This window comes from Diabrotica virgifera, chromosome 6, assembly GCF_917563875.1.
Source record: "Diabrotica virgifera virgifera chromosome 6, PGI_DIABVI_V3a".
Lineage (NCBI taxonomy): Eukaryota > Metazoa > Arthropoda > Insecta > Coleoptera > Chrysomelidae > Diabrotica > Diabrotica virgifera.
The window spans coordinates 31007269-31027179 of record NC_065448.1 but is presented as its reverse complement, the minus strand read 5'-3'; the positions used below and the strand labels follow the sequence as shown (position 1 = coordinate 31027179).

Below are 19911 nucleotides of genomic sequence, written 5' to 3'. Positions count from 1 at the left end.
ATTTAACTCAGGAACATGTAGCTTTATAATATCCCATCTATTTGTGGAGGAAGAGAAAAATACGTCAAGTTCTTGTACATTATTAAAAAAGTTTACTATTTCATTTGACACTTCAGCAGCATAATTAACTACTTTTAAGCTATGTGCAGTGCGTGGAACAAAAAAAGCTCGAGGGTTATCCTATCCTTGTCATACACGCATATTGGCCGTTATCATACTCTTGACCTCTCGTGTCTTTTATAGTTAAGGGCGCGGGCGCAAATTTTCACGCCAATGTGTTTTAAATACATTAATTTTTGTTCGAATCCTAAGAAAACTAATAAGTATTTTTGAAAAATTTAAACGCAGAATGAAAGATTACATTATTACCGAGGGCCGAAAGTCCCTTATAATAACCAAAAAGCTTCTTTTGAATGATATATTTGAAATTAAAAATCACACTAAATTTTCTCTTTTTTTCACCCCTGTAACATTTATAATTAATTGATTGGTTGACTTACCTGTTAAGGAAGGACAATCATAATTGTCCTATCTTACATTTCGAACATTTGTACTAATGGTAGTGGCATTTTCTGGCCGCTGATCACAGTTTAAAGAAGAAGAATAAGAAAAAAGAAGATATTAGGCTTCTTGACACGTGACGTGCGCACATCACTGTTTTTTTTTTTTTTTTATTTTGATCGCACAAAAACGGATGGGTTCGAAAGAATCAAAGGGAGGGAGCGTACAAATGTTCGAAATGTAAGATAGGACAATTATGATTGTCCTTCCTTAACAGGTAAGTCAACCAATCAATTAATTGTCCTTCACATAACATTTCGAACATTTGTACTAATGGTAGGCTGTTGAAAGATTAAGCAATATTGTGCGATAATTAAACAAAACTACATTGCAATCCAAAAATCGATACTTTACATTTTTTTTTAGGAACTTTACAAAAAAAGAGAGAATGTATTAGAACAATTAAGAGTAATGTTTGTAAATAATAAGAACATTAATGTTCTTATGCAATAATAATAACATAAACATATAATTATAAACGTATAACAAACAATAAACAAACGCAGAAGCATACATGGACTAAACAGACAATATAGTTTTTGCAAGAGTCCGTAATCTTTTGCTAGAGGTTTATTATAAAAAATATTAAATACTTGAGAATTTTCTGTCAATCCCGCCGTCTCTCTAATATTTTCTATATTTAATCCAGCTCTAGCTCCTGCTGACGTAGATGCTTGTCAAACACTACACCCTTTAAAAATATTGGTGTCTATGTTACATAATTTTAAAACATCTTTTAGCCATCTACTCAAAGTCTTCGTAAATGCTGCTTTCTATGTTTTTTTTATTGTTATAAACAACTTGTCCTCTGATTGAGGACGAATGATTTTAGAAATCTCTAAATAGTGACATAAAGTCGATGCTACACACAACTGTGGTTTTTCTTTAAAATAGAGAAATCTTAAAATAGGTTGATTTTTATTTTTCGAAGAAGTCTTCATCCTATCTGGTATCATAATCGCAATTTTATCTTGATCCATGAAAATATTTTGAATTTTTATTAGGGATAGGGTTTGCAACTTGTGAGCTGTAGTCAGAGCAATTAACATTACAAGTTTGTAAGTAAGTTCTTTCAAGGAAAGACCTGTGAGAGGAAATAATGTTTCTAAATAAAATAATACTGGTTGAGGGTCTCAAGTAAATTGATATTTGGTATATATACCTTTGTAAAAATTTTTAAACATGTTTTTATGATTTTATGGTATATGTATTATCAATGCCAATGCAGCTCTATGAATATTTATAGAGCTAGATGTATAATCCCGATCTACGATATATTTAATAAAATTAATAATATTTGATAATTCATAAGCAAAAGGTCCATATTTTTTCTATACTATACCTCCACCATCTCTTGAAAACTGTATCATATAAATTTAGTGTTTTTGTTGTAATAGATGCAATCATAATTGTGATGGAATGCTCAGGATTACCTTTTCTTAAAAAAGCTTGCCTGACAAACATGCGATAGTCAGGGTAAGATGTTGGTGTCCCGGATATGGAAGACTAAAAGGGTGCAAAATTAAATTTTTACCAGGTCCTAAAATTATCTTTTTGCCTGATATCCAAGGTTGGTTACCAAGGCTGATTTGGCCATTCTGCTACTACCACAATTCCTACTGCTTTGTCACATATGATTTTTTCTAAAACTCTTGGAATAATAGCAAAAGGTGGAGTAGAAAAGCATAAAATTTTAATCCATGCCAATTTAGAGTGAAGGCATCAACTTTCTCCGATTCGGGGTCAGGTTTCCAAGATACATACCTTGTACATTTTTTGTTAAGTTATGTGGCAAACAAATCGATTTCTGGAATATGAAGCTGTTTAAAAATTATATTAACACAATTATCACTTAAAGAATACTCTGTTCCTATTTTCAAAAATCTTGACTCTGAATCAGCAATAATATTTTCTTTTGTACTGATATAAGATGCAAATATTTTTCTATTTTCACAGTATTGTCAAATTTCTCTGCAAATGTTGTTAAGATTAGATTAGAGCATTGCACACTCCCCATCTTGTTAATACAAGATACAGCTGTTGTGTTATCTATTCTTAGCAAAATATTACAATTCCTATATTCCTTGGAAAAGGATTTCAAGTCATTATATGCTGCCAATAGCTCAAGTACATTTATATGTAGTTCTCGCTGTCCATAACTCCAAAAACTATGAGTTTTATTATCATTACAGCATGCTCCCCATGCTAAAAGAGATGCATCACAAAATATTTCAAGTACATAATCAGATTCTTTTATATTTTGTTCACTAATTGGTATGTTATATAACCACCAATTGAAATCGTTTTACAAGTATTTAGGTATGGTCATTTTTGTGTTAAAACTATTAGTTTTAGAAGGAGCAAGCCACTTTTCTTTTTCTAAATTTTTTAAGTATAATTTTCCATATTTAACTGAAGGACAAACTGCTACCAACTGACCGATTAAAACTGCAAATGATCTTATCGTACATGTACTTTTATTTTTGATGGTCTGAATACTATTAATTATTTTTTCTTTTTTTGTCAGCAGGTGCAAAATATATCATTTTATTAAAATCAAACGTAAAACCAAGAAAAGTTATAATTTTTGTGGGTGAAAGTATACTTTTTTTTTATTTATAGTAAATCCCAGGCGGAAAAAAGAACAAGTTTCAACAATATTTTCCTTAAATTCTAAATATGATTTTGAAATCAGTAAAGTGTCATCTAAAAAAATGACAGAAGTAAAGCCTCTTGTTCTTAGATTGTTTAAGGCTGGTTTTAAGGTTTTCGTAAATATAAAAGGCGAGATATTCAAACCAAATGGTAAGAAGTTGAAATGATATAGAATATTTTTGTACTCCAATTTTAAATATATTTTTTTTAATTTTCATGAAGAGGAATAGCAAAATAGGCATCTTGTAAATCTACTTTTGCCATAAAACAACCCTTGAAAAATGAGCTTGAGAACTGACCTATAGTCTTCCAACTTAAAATGTGGGGCTTCTATAAAGCAATTTAACTGTTTTAAATTTAAAACAAATCTATGACTTCCGTCCTTTTTGGGCACTAGACAATATGAGGAAAGGAATTGCTCTCTTGTATGCTAAGAAGAAGAAATAGCTCCCTTATCTAGTAATTGCTTTATAGCTAAATCATACGACTCATTTGGGTCTATGAAAAACTTTTGGTGCTCTCTCTTGAGACGGTGTTGTTTTAAATAAAATATTAAAACCTTGGACCCAACTTAAAACTTTGTTGTCTGAAGTAATCTTTTTCCGGTTTTTAAAATAATTAGCCACATTTTCTGCTGATTTTTTATTTACCTTTAGTATGACCTCCTGGTTGTTCTGGTTGGGTTTTGATGCTGTTGTCTGCTCGTCTGTTTGTATCTCGATGTTGGTTGAGGATGATTTGGGTACTGGATTTGTCGAAATCTTGGTCTGTTCGAGACTGGATTGAAGTTTAAAATCTGTTGATTGAAGTTGTAAGATTCTGGAAGTACTCTTGTTGGATGCTCAGTGGAAAAAACAGCTTGGCGTTGTGGCGCGGTCTTCGGATAAAAAGTGGCTTTTTGTGGCTTCATTATAGAGCTGACTTGAAAAGCTGCTGATCTTGTATCTTTGCTTTCTTTCAACATTTCAATCAAATGCTCCCCAAATAAATATTTATCTATAGATTGCTCGTCTAATAATTTTTTAAATTTTAAATTTAATGAAGAACTGAGCAAAAATCTTCTGTGCAAGGACATCTTATAAAACACTTCTATATTGAAGTTTATGTAATTGGCAATTGTTTCGATATTCGACCTCTTTATAAAGGGACATAATACTTGCAGCTAAAATTGTTTGCATAGTTTGCAAGTCTTTATCTTCCCTAATTTTATTTTTATCTTTTATGGCAGATAAAATCTCAGAATTCAACTGAGGTGGGCAAAGTCTTTCGCAGTTTGTAGCAGGTAAGAATTTTTCTGTAAGTTTACCCACAATACTTTTGTCTAAGCCTTTGGAAAGGGAATAGTTTAGCCTTTTTGCTACATCTGGCAACATTTCAGAAGCATTAAGGTTAGTTTTTAATGGGTCTTCCCCAATTAAGTTAATCATATTTAGAGAAATAGATTCTTTTTGTGTAGGTACCTCTCCAATGAAAAAATCTTCTGTCTGTTGTTGTGACTCCTCAATAAGTACTGCTGGTTGTAGATCTTCACTTGCCCTAAAATCTTCAATTATGCTTCAGTTATGCTCCAAATATGCTAATCTTCAGTTATGCTCAAATTGCATTGGATCTCATTTTCTGTATTATTTAGTGAAACTGATGGGCTATGCACCTCCACAATGGTTTCTGTAATATTATTTTTAATATTTTGACAAAACCAAATAAAAATTTAGTGTAAGTAAACTTGCTACGCTTGAAAAGTGAAATCAAGGTAAAATGTACAAACAAATATTTAAATAAATATTATGTATTCTATTTTAAATTTCTGTGCTACTATAAAATACCTCTGAGAAATAGGAGCATCTCAAATAAATCATAAAGATTTTCTGGGCTATTAAAAAATACCCGCTTCCCTAGTATTATTGTTTGAAGACAATCCAAACACAAATTTTGTGTAAGTAACTTGCTATTCTTGTGATGTAAATTCGAAGTAAAATGTGTACAATTAGTTAAATAAAAATATATTCCATACTATACTTCTGGGCCACTATAAAGTGCCTCTGAGAAATAGGAGCATCTCAAATAAATCATAAAGATTTTCTGGGCTATTAAAAAATACCCGCTCCCCTAGTATTATTGTTTGAAGACAAGCCAAACACAAATTTTGTACAAGTAACTTGCTATTCTTGTGATGTAAATTCGAAGTAAAATGTGTAAAATTAGTTAAATAAAAATATATTCCATTCTATACTTCTGGGCTACTATAAAGTGCCTCTGAGAAATAGAAGCAGGTCAAATAATCATAAAGATTTTCTGGGCAACTTAAAAGTACCCTCTGATTTATTGTTATATCCTTAATTATTTAGTCTGTATTACTTTGGGCTACCTTAAGGCACCTTTAATGAGACAAACAGTATAATTTTTCTTTGCAAAATGTGACGTTTTTGCATGTAATTTATGTTAACACATTTTCTACGAAATAAACATTATCAGGAAAACCCGTGCAGTCCGGCAACATAGTGCCTATTTTATATTCGAACAGGAAGATGGCGAAAAAACAGGTACTATGGCAACAGAAAAATATATAAAAGTATATAACAACAAAATAAAATACTCCATGTTTGAATTTGATTAAGATTGTCACTTTGTAAGTAATTAACAAATATAGCTCTATTTATTCACGCTAAATTTAATTTAACTACCATAAGCAAATCAAAATAAATATCATAATATAAATACCTGAGTCCTTTTCATCCATTTCCTCTCTCAACTTTACCAATTTCTGTTGCAACTCTTCATATTTCTGCCGCTTTCGGGATAAACAACCACTCTTTGATGTCACACCTTTTCGGTATGAAAATTCTCCGGTGTGGACAAGCACACCTTTTTGGCATCTTAAACGCTTTTTAACAATTTTTATAAAATTATTTCGAACACGCGTGTGATCAGCCGCGCACAGAAAAAAAACAGTGATGTGCGCACGTCACGTGTCAAGAAGCCTAATATCTTCTTTTTTCTTATTCTTCTTCTTTAAACTGTGATCAGCGGCCAGAAAATGCCACTACCATTAGTACAAATGTTCGAAATGTTATGTGAAGGACAATTATATTTTTTAAAATAAACATTACATTTTTCAGAGACTTTCGGCTTTCGGTATTAATGCAAAAATTTTTGTTCTGAGTTTAAATTTTCTCAGGAATCGAATAAAAAGAATGCATTTAAAACGCATTGTCGCGAAATTTTGCTCCTACGCCCTTAAATATGAATTTTGTAATACTTAGTTCAACTACAAAATTAAATAGTCCTTCCCCTGCAGTGTCAAATATTAGGTGAAAAGCTAAAAAACTCTCTTGTGTTTCAACTTTTTTTAAAATTATCGTTCAATACTACAACTTAAGCTTATTTGCTTTGTATGAACTTAATCTGGGATACAGTCCATAATTATTGAATAATATTTGGTACTATGCACCATACCCAAAATATTATTTTTTACTTCAGAAGACATTAATTCTAACATTTACGGATATTGTAGAATAGGTATTGGGATATTATATTGTTTTAAATATATAATAATAGTAGTAATTATTAACACCAAACATAAAATAAAATTTGAATTATTTTTTAAGTAATAACACAATACTTGATTTTTGAGATTTTTCTAGATGTTTATGAAAAAATTGAAATTAAAATTGTATAAAAAATCATTATCTCGTTTAAAATAGATATTTCTTATTTGCCAAACCTTCGGTTTGGCGCCCTTTTAGGGTTGCGCCCGCGTGCGTCGCACGCGTTGCACGCCCGGTTACGGGGGCCCTGGATACGAGATAGCTTCAACTATCCAGATCTGTCGTCATTAACGATGAGAACAGCAAAGCAGAAGTTCGGTCGGAGACGCATTGGTATGGCAAAAAATGCGATGAATCTCGCCTAACTAAAGTTTGGATGATGTTAATAGATAAAACGTACCTGACGTATCATTCGTCTTGACTTTTTCTATCTTTACTAGCTATCAAAATTGGTGGCAAACTTACCTAGAAAGAAATAAACAAATATTAGTAAAATTATTTTAAATAAATATTCAAAATAAAACTAAATACGACAAAATCTAGCCAATTCTATAATTGAAATATTTCAGGAATTTAAATAATTAGTAGGTACCTATTTACAAGTAGGTACAGTAGGTACAAAGTATATTATCCCAGGAAATGAAGTACATATTTAAAAACCAAAAAATTACTGGTAGTGCAGTCACTGAAGGTGGATATGAGCTATTATCTCCGATTTCGTTGAACCTCCATCGATTTGCATGAAAATTGGTGAGTGGTTAGAGGATATCTCAAGGAACAAAGGTGACATGGTACTAACTTGCGCTTTTACCCTGGGGGTGGATGGTACCCCTCCTCGGGGGTGAAAATTATTTTATTAAAAATAACCCCACAATTCGATAGAGCGACAAATTATAAGCAAAATTTGTTACACAAAGTTATTAAAATAAAACTTTTTGAGTTATTAAAGATCAAAGATCTTAATTTTTCGTGAGAAAAATGTATGTTTTTAACCGATTTTTCATAAATAACTGAAAAACTATAATTTTTTAGAAAAAAGTTATTATTATCAAAATTAAGGCTAATAAAAAATCAAATAAACTCCTTACTAGAAAAATCTTTCAATGTTAACTAAAAGTGAGTTATAGGTAATTGAATGTATATTTCTTTCGTCAAGTACACAAATCTAAGTATTCAAGCTTAAATACCGGGAAAATGGTGCATTTTATAACATAAACTTATTAAACATTTGTCAAAGTTCATAGAAATATCTATCAAACAAGCCCTCTAACAAGTTGATAGCATTAAAATTTATACACCAAAAATGTTTCAAAATGTATCTTTTAAAAAATTTTCCAAAAAATATTATTGTTTTTTTGTAAACACCTCCGTTAATTTTTAAGATATATGGTTCACCTAAAAACTAGTTAGAATTTGATTCTAAGTGCTATTAAAAAACGTCAAAATTAGTCTTTTAAACCTCTTACTTTTTTAAAAATAAAAGGTTAAATGGCTCCGGTTACATGGTTCTCGCAGCAAAATTGAAATATTAAACGTTTCTATCTCGGTTATTTTTTACTCTACGGAAATAGTAAAATAGACAAAGTATTTGGAACAGAAGAAACTAAAATTTAGTTATATATGATTTTTTACGTATATTGAGTATTTTTGGAGTAATTATCAAAAGAAAATTAAAAGTACGATAATTTTAAAAATTCTGATTTTTTTAAATTATACCTTTTTTTCCAAAATGTGCATTCTAAACCGGTCAAAATTGTTGAAATCATTAACTATGTTAAGAAATTTTTGTGAGGATTACTACAAATTTAAATTTTTGTGGAAATGGCGTATGTTTTATTTTTCACTTGTTCCTAAAAAAATCGAAAGGGTTCTCTTATTTTTATCATAACTCGCTTAATTTTGATGCTATTGACTTCTACTGGAGCTCATTTGATAGGTATTTCGAAGTACTTTGGGAAGTGTTTACCAAGTATATTATATAAAATGCACCGTTTTCCCGTTATGTAAGCTTGAAGACTTACATTTGAGTACTCGTCGAAAAAAATATACATTCAATTACCCATAACTCACTTTGAAATAACATTAGTTTAGTTCTTTAAGTGGGGAGGGTATTAAATTTTTTATTATCTTTAATTTTGGTAATTATAGCTTTTTACAATAGGTTATATTTTTGAGTAATACGTGAAAAACAGCTTTAAAACATGCATTTCTTTTAAGAAAAAATAAAATCTTTGATATTTAATAACTCAAAAAGTATTGATTTATGTTAATAACTTTATATAACAAATTTTGCTTAGAAGTTGCCCCTCTATCTATTTCTGGTATTATTTTTAATAAAAAAAATGTCACCCTCGAGAAGGGGTGGCATCCACCCCCAGGGTAAAAGCGCAAGTTGGCATCGTGTCACCTTTGTTCCTTGAAGTATCTTCTAACTACTCACCAATTTTCATGAAAATCGATGAAGGTTCAACGAAATCGGAGGTGAAAACCTTCAGTGACTCCACTATGGGCGGTAATTTTTTAAATGGAATATCGCACTATGGTAGGGGAGCCCAAGCGGGGATTTTTGCAGTTACTCGAGCGCATCAGATTAGCATATGGGGAGAAACCTGGTACCCTGCAGATGTACCTCTACCATATATTGCCTCTTAAGACAGGGGAGTTCGTTAAGGGGAGGTCCGAAAAAAAAAATCTGTCCTTAAAACAACTCAAAATTGTCAGATTAAGATAAGGTAAGCTAAGTACATGCAAAAGAGTGTATATTTCGAAAATCTGACGATTTGAGCCGGGCGTAAGGAAATGGATGAGTCCCAAAGTTTCACAAGAAAAGTGCGAATATTTCGCGAAATGAATGACAGATCGAAAAACTAAAAAATATGTGCTCAATATTTTTTAAAAATCCATCGAATGATACCAAACACGACTTTCCACGGAGAGGGGTGGGGGGTAAATTTAATATTTTAAATACGAATCCCGCGATATTTCGCGAAATAAACATCAGATCGAAAAACTGTAAAATACACTTACTCAATATTTTTGAAAAATCTATCGAATGGCACCAAACACGACCCCCATGGAGGTGAGGTGGGGGGTTACTTTAAAATCTTAAATAGGAACCCCCATTTTTTATTTCAGATTTGGATTCCTTACGTAAAAATAAGTAACTTTTATTCGAAACATTTTTTCGAATTATGGATAGATGGCGTTATAATCGGAAAAAACGATTGTTGAAAATGGAAAATTAAATTAAAAAATGGCAAGCGCCCACTAAAATGGAACATTTTACTCAACTTTTTTTGGTTTTAGGACCTACTCATCACAACCCAATAGGTCTCCAAAGCGCTTGAGTGACTGCACATTTAGCATAGATACTTTGCTCCCCTACCACTATGAGTGCAAGAGTATCGCAACTCAAAAAAACTAAATGTGGAGATAATGAATGTTTTAGTTTGGCTCAAATTTTTATCTTTTTTTTACATCAACCGTATTAATGATAGAATGGTATTGTGAATTAAGTAATGTTTACACGTATCCAGTAACTGGCGCCAGTCTCACTGGAATGCGAGTGCTTGACTAAGACAGCGCTGGATAGGTTCGTTTACACGTATCCAGTAACTGGCGCCAATCTCACTGGCACTCTTATTAAAAATCCTAATACGGCCACTGAAACCACAGGTACGACAGCGCCAGCGACTGGAACGCTGTGTTTACACGTGTCTACAACCACTGGCACGAGGTTAGAGGGGACGCGGACGAGTGCCACTGGCACGAAAAATAGACCAGCCTTCTATTCGAGACAGCGCTGGCAGACAGCGCTGGACTGGAACAAAAAAGCGTTTACATGATGCCAGCACTGTCGTTCCAGTGCGACTGGCGCCAGTTACTGGATACATGTAAACGCGCCTTTAAAACAACACATTTAGAGTGACTCATTTTAGTTAGTGTTTTTAAAATAATAACATAATATACTGATAATGATATATTTGAAGTTAGGATAGTCTTGCACCGGAGTAATAATACACATTTTGCCATATACGATACTAATTTATTAAGTTAAGATACTCTTGCACCGGAGTAATAATACAAATTTTGGCATATACAATCCTAATGGTAGGGGAGCCCAAGCGAGGATTTTTGCAGTTACTCGAGCGCGTCAGATTATATATGGGGAGAAACCTGGTACCCTGCAGATGTACCTCTACCATATATTGGCTCTTTACACAGGGGCGTTCGTTAAATGGGCCCGAAAAAAAAATTATATCTTAAAAATACTCGAAATTGTCAGATTAAGATAAGGTCAGTTAAGTACATGCAAAAGAGTGTGTATTTCAAAAATCTGACGAATTGATCGGGGCGTAAGGAAATGGGAGGGCCAAAAATTTCACAAAAAAAAAGCGAATATTTCGCGAAATGAACGTCACAAAAAATATGTTCAATATTTTTCAAAAATCTATCGAATGATACAAAATATGACCCCCCACTGAGAGGGGTGGGGGTAATTTTATATACAAATCTCGCGATATTTCGCAAAATAAACATCAGAACTGCAAAATATACTTATTCAATATTTTTGAAAAATCTATCAAATGGTATCAAACAGGACCCCCGCGGCGGTAGGGTGGGGGGTTACTTTAAAATCTTAAATAGGAGCCCCACATTTTTATTGCAGTTTAGGATTATTTACCTAAAAATAAGCAACTTTTATTCGAAACATTTTTTTCGAATTATGGATAGATGTCGCTATAATCGGAAAAAACGATAGTGCGAAATGGAAAATTAAATTAAAAAATGGAAAGTCCCCACCAAAATGGAAAATGTTACTAAGTTTTTTTGGTTTTAGGACCTAATGTCGTTATTCGTAATTGGGTGTAATACTATCACATTTTGATATAAGATACCCAAATTTATTACCGCGTTCGGCAATTAGATGTAAGACTATCATATTTCCAATGTGATAGTCTTGCACAAAAAGGATAAGCCTTATACGCGAATACTATAGTATCTTAACTTGGGAATTATACCATGAAAATTAATTTTTTTGTTAAAATAGTTTTGCCCTCATATAAAGTGCTATTAATGAAACATTTTACCCGATTACCTCAAAAAAAATTTTTTTTTGACTTACGATAGTATTGCACTCATAGTGCGATATATGGAGGAGGTCAATAGAAAAGTGTTAAAAGTAAGCAGATAACACTAACCTATGATCTCTCATTTTGGCAACAATTTTGGCACCATCCCTAGACTTCCCCTAATATACTCATTCTTAACTTTATCCTTTTATTTTTTTTTATCACTCTCCTTTCATCCATTTAACCATTCTCATTTCCCCCACATGTATTCGTTATTCTTCTTTATTTTTAACTGCCTAATATTTAGTTTTGTACATCATCGCTGGTCTTATGGGAGTTTTATAGAATTTTACCTTCAGTTTCGTTGTAATCTTTCTGTCACACAACACACCACTCAGTTCTTTCCAATTCATCCATCCCACTTTAATTCTACTGTAATACAGATAGTAGAACAAACCATAATGCAGGGAAAAATACAGGGAAAACGAAGTATTGCAAGAAGACGCATGGCTCAACAATCTGAGAAAGTGGTATAATTGCAGTTCCATCAACTTGCTCAGAGCTGCAATCTCAAAAGTGAAAATAGCTGTGATGATTACCAACCTCCTTAGAGGAGAAGGTACCTAAAGAAGTAGAAGACAGATAGTAGGTACTTAAGATTATCACTTTTCACAATCATCAAAGTTACCATTTTATTTGTAGTAGCTCCATCTATAAATGAACATTCCAAACACTCCCTTTTTGTCCTACTAAGTTTTAAACCTTTTTCCTCAAAAACTTGTCTCCTACTAACACTGCATTATCAGCATACATTAAGCACCAAAGAATGCAACCCTGTTGTTTCGCTGTTATCTGATCCAAAACAAATGTGAATAAATAAGTACCGAGCCTTGTTGCAATCCTACTTTCCACATGATATTTCGATAGCTTAGTGTGAAAACCTCGTATCACATTTTACAGAAAATTTTACATGAGTGATTTTAAACTGAATTTCTGCCTACTCTAACCCAAAATATACCGGGTGGTGAATCGGAAAACGGGCCATAGGAAACTCAATGTAAAATTCTAAACTGTTGAATTCCTGCTTCCCTAATTATGTTACATCAAAAGTCATGAGAAGTTATTTGTAGAGGATTGAAATCTGTATTAAAAACAGAAGTTACAATTGTTCTACGATTTAAACACATTCCAAAATTTTGAAAAATATAATGTATTTACCGCAGTAGGTATGTGTGGGTATGTTAGGCCACACGTTACTATTTAACTGACAGTGAGCACATTATTGACTGAAGAAAATATCTTTATTATTAATATTTTCTCCTTAACTAAGGGTATCTTATCAACTTTATTGTGTTTTAAACAAAAAATGATAAAATAATTAAAAAAATTGACAGTTCTAATTGTTAATATAATAAATTCATTGTCAACAAATGCAATCTTATACACATTATTGTATTGTGTGTGGCCTAGCTTTGGCGTATTACTCTGAAAATTGTATTATATTTTTACAAAATTTTGAATAATTATTGTTCATAGAACAATATTAACAGTTGTTTTCAATAGAGAATTCAATTCTCTACAAATAGTTTCTGATGACTTTTGATGTAAAATAATTAGGGAAGCAGGAATTTAACAGCTTAGAATTTTACATTGAGTTTCCTATGGCCCGCTTTCCAATTCACCACCCGGTATATGAAAAATGTATGTGTAATTATCTAAACGTACTCAGAATCAAAAGTTTGTAAAGATAGTTTTTTTGTTTCAAGTTAGAGTATGCAGAAATTCAGTTTAAAGTCTTTTCTGTAAAATTTTCTGTGAAATGAGATACGAGGTTTTCACACTAAGCTATCGATTTACCAGTTTACCACACCTGTCCTAACACTAGTTGCTACTCCTTCATACATGTCTCTCACAATATTTACATATTCACAGGGAACTCCTTTGTTATTGAGTGCCCAGAATCTCTCGAGGAACTCTATCAGATGCTTTCTCAAGATCAATGAATGCCATATGAGGTTTGTTTCTTTTTCCTGTATATTTAAATCAAGAATCACTGTTTGGCTATTTTATTATATTTTGTTTCTCCTTTCGTGGTATCAAGTTGGTCGTATAGATTTGTATACGCTTCTGCTTTATTTTTTGCCACTGGTATTTTCGTTTCCTTTTTGACGACCTAGTTTTGAGGGTCTGTGTCTGACGAATTTTCTTGTCAGTGTTTGTATAATTTTCTCTTCTATTTTATTGATTGTTTCTTGAACTGCATTTGACCATGACTAGGTCTCGTTATTTTGAAACTTCTGTCCTAACGTTTTATCAAGTATTTCAATAGCAGTATCTCTAATAATACTGACAATCTTCCTCCAAATTGTTACTACAAGCCGTACTTTTAACAACGAATCACCCACCTAGTTCATTTACCTGAACCCTCTCATGCTCCAGCACCCATATTAAAGGTCTCGTTATTTTGAAACTTCTGTCCTGACGTTTCATCAAGTATTGCAATAGCAGTATCTCTAATAATACTGACAATCTTCCTCCAAATTGTTACTACAAGTCGTACTTTTAACAACGAATCACCCACCTAGTTAATTTACCTGAACCCTCTCATGCTCCAGCACCCATATTAAAGATACATTATTGTCTCCTTCCAATATACATACTTTATAATAAAAGATACTTTAAAAATTTCTTATTAAGTTAGATTTGGTAACCGCTGGACTTGTCACTGCTGTTTTAGCGTGTCTGTCAAGTCTTTTTTGGCTTTCTCCTGCTCCTATGAGCGTTGAGCTCATAATCAAAAGTATTTTTAATAATTTTTAATGATTTATTTATAAAATATTTCATAGAGTATTGATCGAATCCATAAAGTATTTAAAAATTTAAAAAAATTTGTGCCTCTGGTAGAACTAGTATTCTCAAGAAAATAGATTTTCAAACAAAGCAATACGTTTCAAACCACGCAATTATACCTAGAACACTCACTTTATCGTTCGAATTTAATATCGATTTCAGTGAAACTCCTAGAGAATTAAGTCAACCTAAGGGAACAATCAATCTACAAGGATAATCAAGAACTTGTCTCTTTGCACATATACTCGTCGGTCTCTATCTTTGTCTATCTCATCCCCTTTGAGCTGGGGTGAGCTGCATAATGATGACTGCAGGGCCTCCTCCTAACTGATACTAATACTAACGAACTGTGTATACCGGGTACTTCGTTTATTTGTTTATTTTTTCTTTTAGGGGATGTGGAGACGTGCCGTTGAATAAATGTAGTTCGATATCGTGCGGCAAGTGGTATCCTTTGCACGCAAATTTCAAGTTTTTAAAGGGCGGATGTACATGTACATACATATTTTTATGTACAGAGTAAATTTATGGTCAATGTTGATAGGCGATGTTTACTAGTATACCTAGTACAGTGTGGTCGTAAATGACTAAGAACCTATTTTACCGAAGTGTTTATTAAAATTAAGATTGTATCATTCCTTAATATAGGGTAGTCCCTAAGTAATTGTACAAGAAGAAACTGCAGATTCTATTGAGTTGAAGTTTGAAAATAAAGAGGACTGGTCTTGGTTAAACGAAGTTCAAGAGCAAATAAAAGGCAAGAGAAAATTATATAAACAGTGGCAAGAAAATAGGTCGGACACAGATTTTGAAAGTTATACGGCCGCCAAAAAAGAGGCGAAAGTAGCAGTATGTAGTAGGAAAAGCTAAAGCAGAAGCGAAAAATTTTTTTTTTGACTTACGATAGTATTGCACTCATAGTGCGATATATGGAGGAGGTCAATAGAAAAGTGTTAAAAGTAAGCAGATAACACTAACCTATGATCTCTCATTTTGGCAACAATTTTGGCACCATCCCTAGACTTCCCCTAATATACTCATTCTTAACTTTATCCTTTTATTTTTTTTTATCACTCTCCTTTCATCCATTTAACCATTCTCATTTCCCCCACATGTATTCGTTATTCTTCTTTATTTTTAACTGCCTAATATTTAGTTTTGTACATCATCGCTGGTCTTATGGGAGTTTTATAGAATTTTACCTTCAGTTTCGTTGTAATCTTTCTGTCACACAACACACCACTCAGTTCTTTCCAATTCATCCATCCCACTTTAATTCTACTGTAATACAGATAGTAGAACAAACCATAATGCAGGGAAAAATACAGGGAAAACGAAGTATTGCAAGAAGACGCATGGCTCAACAATCTGAGAAAGTGGTATAATTGCAGTTCCATCAACTTGCTCAGAGCTGCAATCTCAAAAGTGAAAAAAAAATCTCAAAAAAAATGATTTTAGAACCATTCTACATATGTCAGATGAAAGAGCATGAGCTAAACTTTTAAACTGGTTTAAAAAAGTGAATAAAAAAGAGTGTGTGTGTACTTTGTACGCACGTAAGAAGTTATACTTCTATTATATGATTTAAACGAAATTAATATACTTTTTATTTATATTTTGTTTAAATATTAAACTAATTTATACTTACTACTTCTCAAACATTTTTATTAGAACAGTGCCAAAAATTAAAATAATAAAAGAATAAAACACACACAAACACATTAAACAAGCCACAAATGATGTCTGAACATTAATTGTCGAAAATTTTTTTAACTAAATACGTATTTTCTGAAAATACAATTATATAATAAATATACTTACAATCATAAAATGTATTAAAAAAAAACAAAAAAGAAAGTTTCTATTGGGACTCGAACCAGCGCTGATAAGAGCGGTTGGTATTGGAATTCATTCGCCTTCTCCGCTTAGCCACGGACACTATGTGTCATTATTTACGAAGATCGACTAACTAAACGGATTAAACTTGTGATATTTTGAAAATTGATCAAATTATTTTAATTTTGAATTGAAATTATTTAGAATTGAAAAAATACAACAAAACATAGAGTAAAAAAACAATATATTAGGTGAATATTGATAGACATTTTGATGGTAATCAAATTATATAAATAAAAGTATTACATACTATGTATTTTGGCAGATCAAATAGGTAGGTTTATACCCATGATACATTAACAATTATTACGTACCTGTTGCTTTTAAAAACTATTTAAAAGTCACTACAATATTATAAACTTTTTTGTTTCTGTCCTCACAACAATAAAACTAATATATTATATATTTGTTTATCTTTACCTTTACCTCCAAACCACAGCTGCCATATCGGATAATTTTTGACATGTCATTTGAACATCCAATCAGAACAAAGTTATAATGCGCATGCGCCTGGCTGATAGGTTTTAACATATAAAAAAATCACCCTCTATCGCCGGTAAAGAAGTATAACTTCAAAAATGCATTTATTAAAATAAATAGTTATGCAAAAGTATCCTCAGTTTTTCCTTTTAAAAATTTTAAATAATTTTTTTCAAAAAAATCTGTTTTTTACCGTGTTTTAGGTGCACAACTACCAAGTAATGTTATGTATATGATTATTGATGAAAAATTGTAATAAATATATATAATTTATTATACAGGGTGTCCCAAAAGTAGTGGAACGGTCGAATATTTCGCGAACTAAACATCGGATCGAAAAACTGAAAAATGCGTGTTCAATCATTTTCAAAAATCTATCCAATGACATCAAACACCAACCCCCACTACACCCCATGGAGGTGGGGTGGGGGGTAACTTTTTTCTTGCAGATTTTAATTTGTTACATAAAAGTAAGCAACTTTTATTCAAGACATTTTTTCGAACTGTGGATAGATGGCGCTATAATTAGGAAAAACGATTTATCCTGATACCATAGGTAAATTATAGAAACGGTCTAATATCTCACAAAATACACTTCCAAATGAGAAACTAAAAAACATATTTCTAATCTTTTTCGAAAACCTATCGAATAACACCAAACATGACCCTCCAACCCACCCCCTGAATGTGGGGTGGGGGTAACTTTAAAATCTTAAATAGCAACCTCCACTTTTTATGACAGATTCGGATCCGTCATGAAAAATTAAGTAACATTTCGAAACATTTTTTAGTAATTGTTAATAGATGGCGCCTTAATTGGCAAAATTCGATTTATTAGCGCCATCAGAAATTTTAAAAAATGTTTGGAATAAATGTTGCTTAATTTTTTATGGCGAATCCGAATCTGCAATAAAAAGTGGGGGCTGCTATTTAAGATTTTAGAGTTACCCCCACCCCACATCCAGGGGTGGGTTGGAGGGTCATGTTTGGTGTTATTCGATAGGTTTTCAAAAAAGATTAAATATCTGTTTTTTGGTTTCTCATTTGGAAGTGTATTTCGTGAGATATAAGACCGTTTCTATAATTTACCTATGGTATCAGGATAAATCGTTTTTCCCAATTATAGCGCCATCTATCCACAGTTCGAAAAAAGTCTTGAATAAAAGTTACCTACTTTTACGTAACGAATCCAAATTTGCAAGAAAAACTGGGGGTTTCCCTTTAAGATTTTAAAGGTAGCCCCCACCCCACCTCCAGGGGGTGTAGTGGGGATTTTTGTTTGGTGTCATTGGATAGATTTTTGAAAATGATTGAACACGTATTTTTCAGTTTTTCGATCCGATGTTTAGTTCGCGAAATATTCGACCGTTCCACTACTTTTGGGACACTATATAAAAAAATAAAAAGTTTATAAGGAAAAATTGACCACATTTTTGCAAAATAATTTATTACTAATAAATAAATTTTGTATTCATTTTTTTAAACCAATTTGAAAATTTAGCTCATGTTCTTGCATTTGACACCTGCAGAATGGTTCTAACATTATTTTTTCTGACTTATGTTATTGCAAAAAAAAAGCTCTCTGGGATAAACAATTTGAATAAAATTTAAACAATTGAATGAATCGCTTTGAAATTTTTGTCACATATTAAGCACCAAAGAACTCTCATTTGACATTCATTTTTAGAATAGTTGTTGCAAATTAATTTAAAATAATGAATTTTTTTGAAATTTCGACTTTTTTTCGGAATTAGGTATATTAACAATAAATGAGTGTATTCAACTTTGTAATCCGCAATTTTAAAGCTTTTTCCATTCTCTCGAAGATGTTTGTACTAAGAAAACCATAAGTCTTACTGTTATCTATTATTTTGAAAAAAAAGGAAAAAAACCGTTTTTGACACTAAATTGCTTATAAATAAAAATGGCCGCCAGATCCTACGCAGGAAATAGTTACAATTTGTTCTTATATGTATCTAGGTATTACCAGTCGAAAAAACGCTTCAGTACTCTGGCTGTTTAAATGTCATGGAAAAAACCTTATTACCCTGGACTAAAATCTAAAGCCACAAAGAGCGATGGAAAGATCAATGCTCGCGATGAGACTTACAGACAAAAAAACAAACAAATGGATTAGAAGCAAAACCACAGAAAATGCCGCAGGAGAACATGCTGCCAAATTAAAATGGAACTTCGCAAGACACAAAGCCTGTCTGAAGGATAAAAGCTGGAATCACGAAATACAACAATGGAGACTATAGTTAGGAAAGAGAAGTAGAGGAAGGCCACAAATGAGATGGGCCGATGACATCAAGAAGTTTAGAGGACACAACTGGAAACAGGTGGCGCAAAATAGACAACACTGGATTGAATTGGGGGAGGCCTATGTCCAAAGTTGGATTACTGAAGGCTGAAGAAAAAGAAGAATAGAACGTAGACAGACGAATGGAAAAGCAGTATATTAGTACCGGATTACAAATACAAGGATGATGTACAACAATTTACAAACTACAGGTCATAAATCTTCAAAACTATGAAAATATGGGAGACAGTAATTGATAGATGGTTAAGTGAAGAAACCGAAATATCCGATAATCAATTTGGCATTTGTAATAGTTGAGCTTAGATAGTTTCTAAAGAGGTAGACGGGGACTCTAGAAAGTAACAAGGCATTTGTTTAACACAAAAAAATGACGTTTAAAGGGCATCAGGGATTGAGAAAACAGAATAAAAAATAAAATTTAATTATTTGACATGCCCGATACGAAATAACACCATAGTGTTTATATTGCTTGTCACAAAACAATCACAATTCTAATAACGTCCAATACAAAATCTAAATGTTTCTCCAA

The 19911-nt window shown here is 32.2% G+C and overlaps 1 protein-coding gene across 1 annotated transcript in view; it reads right to left on the bottom strand.

Annotated features, from left to right (window-relative positions):
• Positions 1–19911, bottom strand: part of LOC114330376 (zinc finger SWIM domain-containing protein 5-like) — a 576978-nt gene that overhangs the window by 297918 nt on the left and 259149 nt on the right. The window lies entirely within an intron of this gene.